Consider the following 8,220-nt stretch of genomic DNA (forward strand, 5'->3'; position numbering starts at 1 on the left):
AAAAATAGGCTACTTTTTTAAGAGTTAATAATAATAATAATAGATTGGCGCTTACACATATGTTAGTGTTTGGCCGAGCTTCTCCTCCGACTTGTGGCGTGCGCCTTGATGTTGTCACACAAAGCGGAGGGACCTACAGTTTTACGACGACTCCGAACGGCGATTGTATTTTTATGAGAAGCTGTTTTTTCATGGCAGAAATACACTCGGAGGTTTGACATTGCCTACCGAGGGACGACCGCTGAAAAGAAAAACCTTTTTCTATATTTTTTGCGATGTTGTTTTGACCAGGGCTTGAACCCAAATGCTGATGAGTGAAAGCGCGCAATGTTTACCACTACACCACAGCGGCCGACGAGAGTTACCACCTGCTAAAAAAGTTTAATTAAATTAATACGCGGAAAAGTCTGAACGGATTTGCATCAAATTTTGCAAGCAGATAGCTTATGACCTACAGTGGAAAATAGGCTAAATTTTTGGAAGATTTGCATGACATTTCGCACAGAGATAGCTTATGACCTATGTTGGAAAATAGGCTGCTATTTTAAGAGTTATCACGTATTAGGAAACTTTAATTAAATTAATACTTGAAAATGACTGAACTGATTTGCACGAAAGTATGCGCACAGATAGCTTATGACCTAGACTGGAAAATAGGCTACTTTTTTAAGAATGGCCACCTGTTTGAAAATTAAATTTTGCTCAAAGATGGAGCAATAGGCTACTTCCTTAACCGGTTTTCCGATCAGAACGAAATTTAGTACACTTACTACGGATTTCGGAAGGATGGTCTTAGACTGAAAGTAAGTGCGATAACTCAAGGCCCCTCCCATACAAATTGGAATTTTCATATTACATACATATCTCTGGAAGTATTTGTGGGAGAGAACTGAAACTTGGTATAGTGATATGTATGTGAAATCAATGTTGGCATTAATCGATTGATGTTTTAATTAGTTAGTTAATTCGATTAAATTCAATCTGAATTAATCATGATTAATTTTAATCCGACTAAACAGTTAACCGTAACCGCGATTGAAAAATTAATTTTTAATCATTAACTCTTAATTTGATCAAGTAGGTTTGGTGATTAATTAAGTTATGCTGGAATTTTCCTGTGCACACAAAGCAAGTTAATCCAGTATGGCTAAGTCGGGTTTCCTCATCAATCTAAAAAATTTGGTGTGCATTTTCATTAAGATATATGTATACCAACAAACGTTTTACAAACTAGGTTTGTAAAAGTTCCCAGTTTATGTATTACTAATAATAATAATAATTATTTTTTTATATTACGTGCTTTTTATAAGCGTAAAACACAAAATAATTACTATAACTGGTGTTTGGTTTCAAACTCGGACAAACTAGACAAATTAATCAGATTTTATTTTTAATTGGATTAACGATTAATGTTTTAAATTAATTAAACGTAATCGCAGCCAGCGATTAACGATTAAAAAATGTTATCATTAATCGTACAGTTGATTGCGACTAATTAATTTTAATCGTCAAACGCGATTAACATTTTAATCGTTAATCAGATTAACAGTTTGCCAACACTGTGTGAAATCATGTTCATATTCACGGAGAAAAATGGACGTTTTTGGAAAAGAGGCGTAGCACCTCCCATACTGACTGAAAGTTTCATATTGCATATCTCTTCAAATGTTTGGGGTAAAGCACTCAAGCTTGGTATGGAAATACATATGTATGCATGCATGTGTGTGAAACTAATACCATACTCATAGAGAAAAATGAGAGTTATTGGAAAAGGTGGTGTGGCAACTCCCATGCAAATTGATTTTTTTATGCTGCATATCTCTGGAGGTGTTTATTGCAGAGGACTGGAACTTGGCACCGAGATGTGTATACAAAATTAATTCCATACTCATAGAGAAGAATTTGTGTTATTCGAAAAGGGGACATGGTTCCTGCCGTACAAATTTACTGTTTTATACTGCTTATCTCTAGAGGTGTTCATGGTAGAGTACTGGGACTTGGTTCTGGGGTATGGGGGTATCAATTCTAAATTCATGGAAGAAGATTAGGGTTATAAGAAAAAGGGGCGTGGCACTTCCAGTACAAATTTACTTTTTCTTGCCACATATCCCTGGAAGTGTTTGTGGAAGACAGAATAAATTTCATTAAATGGAAAAGGGAGAGCCGGGTTCGACCTTATAATCTAAAGCTCTCTTGAGGCATTTGCTACAGTAATGAGAAGTGGTATTTTATCAAGGCCAGGTTACTAAATTTGAGTTGGAAATATTAGAACTCGCCGTGGCACCTCCAAGAAGGTTTCACGTTCACGCGTCGTATACCTGGAAACCTTTTAAGGTAAACTTAGAGGGAGGAGAGAGGAGATTTTATAATTTTATAGTTTTAAACGGCCTAAATACCTTAACTCGCTTAGAAAATAACGAGCTATAACGAAATGGGCACAGAAATAAAATCTAACATCATTAAATTATTTTTCCTATTTGTATAAAAGTGCGGGGTGAAACCCGTGGGTATAAGCTAGTAAAAAATAAAATAGCTTTAAAAAAGGTTTATAAACTGAAAAATGTATGAAAACATCATTTTCTAAATCTCTTTAAACCTACTTTACTTTTTATGAATAAGGCCATAAAATATTTTCAAACTCACACAAACCTTCTCATTTTCAATCTCAAACAACAAAAGTTGTGAACAATTTAATTGTTTTTATTTTCAATTTTATATGATTTTAAAATGCTTGCAAACGTCAGAAAAAATCATGGCCGACGAATTAAGAATGAATTTACCTTGTAATCAATACAATAATTTTTAGAAGGTTGTTTCACTTCTTCTTATCCGCCATGTAAGTTATATGACGGAAAACGTGTTTCGTATTTTTTGTTGTACCAAATATGATTCAAATATTTAAAGGTAGTTTCACTTGTTCATATTCGCCATTGCATCTATTTGACGTAAACTGTGCTTTTGACATTTTATTTTAAATTGAAGCTACCATATTCTTTGAGGAAATTAAAAAGTGGGTTTTTACTTAAAAAATTATTTAAAAAAACATTATTTGAAAAAATATATTTTGAGCATCATTTTATAGCGAGCTTCTAGTGACTTAATTCAAAAATTAAATATAAAACGGAAGGAAGGTAAAATTCTCGTGTTACATTGTGTAATGCATATAGAGAATCTATTGGTTACGCAATTACGCATGGTAACTTCAAAAGGTGTTGTTTGTTTGTTCCAACCACTTTTCGGTAGAAAATTTTCAGCCTCGGGACGGATGTACCCAATCTAAGCGAAACGCGGCAACAAGTGGATAAACTACTCATCTGTCTATAAACTATAACAAGGAGCTTTAAGAATTAGGACAAAATTTTTACCTCCCTCTTCATGACACATCATGCGTTATCACAAATAAGTTTATGCTTCAATAGTGCTTTCATTGACGCTAAGCTACTTTTTACCCCATTCCTTTGTTCATATTTCCACTAAAGAGGATCCAAATTAAAGAACGTCCTAATATCTTAATTTCCAGATATAATAATATCTCACGTAACACTGCGAATAATGCCAAATTTTTGCGATAAGGTCATTTAAGGTATTTTAAACCAATACACACTTATCTATTAACAGCTCTGCAAATATGATGAAATAAGTAAATTTACCTTGCGTGTTGTTGTATTTTAATGCATAAAAAATTCCTTTAAAAAATATAAAAATTTCCAAAACAATAATTTATTGAGGTGGCAGTGCTTCTTGAGCAATTTACGAAAAGTATAAACGTCATAAGCACAGTTTATGTCAAAAAATTTCAAAGTGAAACGACCTTCTTTTTTTGTATCATGGTATTAACCATGGTGAAATAATAATAAGGTGTTGTCACCTAGGGGGTGGTTGTTGTAATTTTGGCAATTTCGGCATACCCATGATACAAAAAAGAAGGTAGTTTCATTGTCACTTTTCGGGCGCCATATTAACTACCTGACAATTAACCAGCTTGTGACATTTCGTGCTGCCATACCTAGTTCTCAATAATCATTTATTTATTGTAAAAAAAAATATTTACAAAATTAAAAGGAAATTTGTCTTCGATATGCGCAAAAACGAAAATTGAAATTCATGATATTATAAATATTATAGTTATGGACGATAGGAGGTACTCCCGATTGAACTGGCACTTGGCCGTCACGTAAACTCCTTCCTCTCCACCTATTTTCCACCTCGTAGTCCATATCCTTGAGGATTGCAAATACCTCAGCCTGGAAGACCGAAGCATAATTGCCAAGACAAAAGTTAATCTTATCCCCATTAACTCCGATAATGACCTCAGATCCTGACCCAGAGTCAGTTTTGGATCCATAAGTGAATATTCGATTATGTGTGAGTCCGGGCTCAGTGCTGGTATTAAACCAGCATTCGGCCTCAGAGAACTCAACATTATAGAATCTCTTCAAGAACGGTAATGGTGGCGTACTATCCTATAGCATTGAAAAGACACAAGTGCTCAGATCTCTGCCGCTAGCAATTTCCGCCTGGCCCCACTCAGTGTTATACCAGCATCCGTTTCTTTTTAGTCTGCAGGGGAAGCCATGTATGAAAACACGAAGTGACGGTAAGTGCAGCAGTGCATCAAGAGCAAAGCCACGTGTTGTAGAGAAATCTTTCGTACCGCACACGGGAGTAGTTTTTTGAAGTTTTGCAAGCACGCTCTTGATTGAGAATCTGCTCCACCATACGATTGACGCATAGCTAATTATGGGTCTGATCATAGAGGTATAAATCCAAAGGATTCCCTATGTTGACCACCCCACGTTTTACCAAACACCAGTTTACATTGCCAAAATGCTGCCCTTTCTTTAGAGGTTTGTTCCTCGTTAGATTTCCACGATAGTTTTGTATCCAGAGTTACTTATAGATACTTCACTTCCGGAGAATTCTGAATTGTGACTCCTTTCATTGTGAGGGCAATGAGACCATTCAACCTTCTCCGAATCCTGATTTCGGACTATGCTTTAAAGACGAAATATCTAACAATACACCTTATTCGGACTATTCAACAAAAAGGGTTTAGTTATGTACATTTATTTATTTTGTTTAAATGAAATGAAAAGAGCTTTTTAATAAATAAATGTTTCAAAACTATATTTTATTTTATTTCACATCGATATTATTCAAAGGATCTTTTAAAGGCTTGAGAAAAACATTCAAATTTGATTATCGAACACATCAACTTACTATTGTTTGTATGTAAATATTACTCCCAAATATTTAAAAGAAAATCTCCCCTATCAAAAAATTTCAATGTGGCAAAGCTATGCTAAATGTTTACTTCTGGAGAAATGTCAAAAATCTGCTTTATAATCAAAAAATAGTAGTAATGAAACTACCTTCCTTTTTGTATCATGGGCATACCAGCGTTACAGTAATGCCTACTCTATTTATTTCAATTTCATTTCTGGGCAAAATGGAACAAAAATGGAGCACAGTTTTGTGAAAAAAGTATGCGCAGGTATCACTGTTTCTTTGTTTCGCTTTTACTTTGACCTTTCTTTTCAAATTCATTGGAAAATTTGAGCGATAATTTCCAATAATTATGATTTTGTAAGTAAATTTTTGGTAAAATATATACTATACATATCCCACATATTATTGGAGCAGTGCCTCGGATGTCTACGATAATGCACTTTGGTCTAACAATTTAAACGCATAATTATTTTGTAATATAACTGATAGAATTCAGAAATGTTATTTTAAGCTGGTAACGAAAATAAAGCTCGTAATAAAATTCCCTTTAAAGTTTAGATATTTAAAAACCAAGTACGCATATACGTGTACTTCAGACCTTAAGGAAAAAATACAAATAAAACTCTATACGGGCTAATATGTCGTTTTTACTAGAATTTAAGAATAATTAAATAAAGAGAAAGGGTATAATTTAATTTGTTTTAATATGAATAAATGAAAGACGGAAAATAGTCCTTATTTTTTAAGTTTTAACCATCATGATATGTGTGTGGTACGACCGAGTGGCCTTTTAAGTTTTACAAATAATAATTTTAAGGTAGAAAAATTAAACTGAATAATAATGATTAAGATCAATATATTTTATCGAAAAAATAAAATTAAGTAATAACAATTTCTTTTGAGCGAAAAAATGGAACTGTAAGTACGCTGGTTTACAGAAAAAAATATTTTATTGATGCATTCATTTAACTGGTCTGGGGTCCACTGATATATGTATGTATTGGAAATAGTACCCTAAAAGTAGTAAAAATAATCCTAATCTTTTCCCCCTTTTTCTACTACTCCAAAATGCATGACCGTAATTGGCATGCAGAAAAAGTGAGGTTATGTAAGTAACATCACCTTATATTTATTTCACCATGGTATTAACTTAAAAAAAATTCAGCCTTTGACGTTGGAAAAATAAAAAAAGGAAAGCCAAAAATGTAGTAGAGAAATTTTCTAATATTTTTTTAATAATTTTCTTTATATAAAATTACTAGCGGTACCCCGGTGTGCTTCTCTACACCAAATATTGAAAAATGAATGAAAAATCCTGGAATTCTATATATATATTGCAGCCATGTTTATACGTGTCTTAATTTATCCGAAGAACATCACATCACATCCACAGCACATCATAGCCACAATTTTTCACTATGTTTTCGATTTTTCATGTATCTGCTGTTGTACCATATACGTGGTACATGTGACAGACATAAACTGTCATATATCATGAACCGCTGGACCGAATTCGGGCACACGTCGCATAACCCATCTGCATGATAGTCCGAATAAACCGTTTAAATTTGGTAGAATTCGTGCACTTATTTTTTATTTAAGATGCGAGGTGCCACGCCCCCTTTTCCAATACCGCACATTTTTCTCCATGAGTATGGAATTATTTCATATGTCTCTATACCAATTTCCAGTAATCTACCACAAATATTTCAAGAGATATACCAGATGAAAATTTTTGTTGGTATGGGTGGTGCCCAGCGTTGCCGCAAGCTTGGAAAAAAGAGTATCAGATGCCAAGCAGAAAAAGTATGAAAAAGTATCAGTGTTATTTTTTCAACTTTTATTTAAAAAACTAATAAATAAAATTTTATAATCCATAGGTATAAAAAAAATTTAAAATTAATTGTTTTAACAACAACAGAGAATCTATGCTTATTTGCATAACGAAACATAAACTTATTCTACTGGTATATACATACATACATACATAGTATGAATGTTTGCAAATAGTGTACGCAAAATAATAGGAGTGCGAAATTTTGACAAATTTTGACTAAAAAAATAAAAATCCTTAAATAAATAAAAGACAAATAGTCAAAACTTGTCAAAATATCGCACTCTTATTATTTCGTGGACAACTGTATATACATTGTACATAGTTACCACAAAAAATTCATTGAATACATAACACAAATTTTTCTTGCTCGTATTGCTTTTTAATTTGCTTTGCAAACATTATGGCCTCAACCGTTTCTAAGTTGTACTTATTTTTCAAATTGGTTTTTATCGTGTTCAGTTGGGAAAAAAACCCGTTCAGCTGCCGCAGAGCTGTCAGGTAAACTCATTACTTTTGTTGAAAATTCAAAGACATCTTTGTAAAGCTGAGACTCTTTTGCGTCTTTTAAGTTGCCTACATTCCCTCAAAACTTTTCAATATTATCCAGATACAATAAATTTTTTTCTAATTGCAACATTTTATACTGTGTACATATATCTTCTTTTTTCTGATTGTCATACAAGTGTGGAAATGAGTTTAAAAGACTCACGAAAGAAATAAATCGTTACCGGCGGTTATCTTTTCAGGGTCTAATGAAGAAACGCTTTTTAAAACAATGTTATTGAATTTAAAACGTTTTGCAATTTGTTAACACAATTCAATATAAAAACTACATACCGTTGATTTGAGTTTTAAAATATCAGTGTTTTCCTTTTATTTCCTGCGATATATATAACTCTGCATTACCTCCAATATACACATCTTTTAGAGGTATAAAATTTGACGGATCATTAATATTTAATGTGCTTAAATTCGCTTTAATGCAAGTTTCACGTTTTATAAAAATGACAAAATAAGTTTGTAGTTAACTTCGAATTGAAAATCTAGATTTAATTTTGTGATTATATTCAATATATGTGCAAGAAAATAGAAATATAATTTGTAAACGGGATCACCTAGTTTTTCAGCTATGTCTTTAGATATATTAAGATTAT

Source organism: Rhagoletis pomonella, unplaced genomic scaffold (genome assembly GCF_013731165.1).
Source record: "Rhagoletis pomonella isolate Grant_MI unplaced genomic scaffold, Rhpom_1.0 Rhpom_scaffold_00014, whole genome shotgun sequence".
NCBI lineage: Eukaryota > Metazoa > Arthropoda > Insecta > Diptera > Tephritidae > Rhagoletis > Rhagoletis pomonella.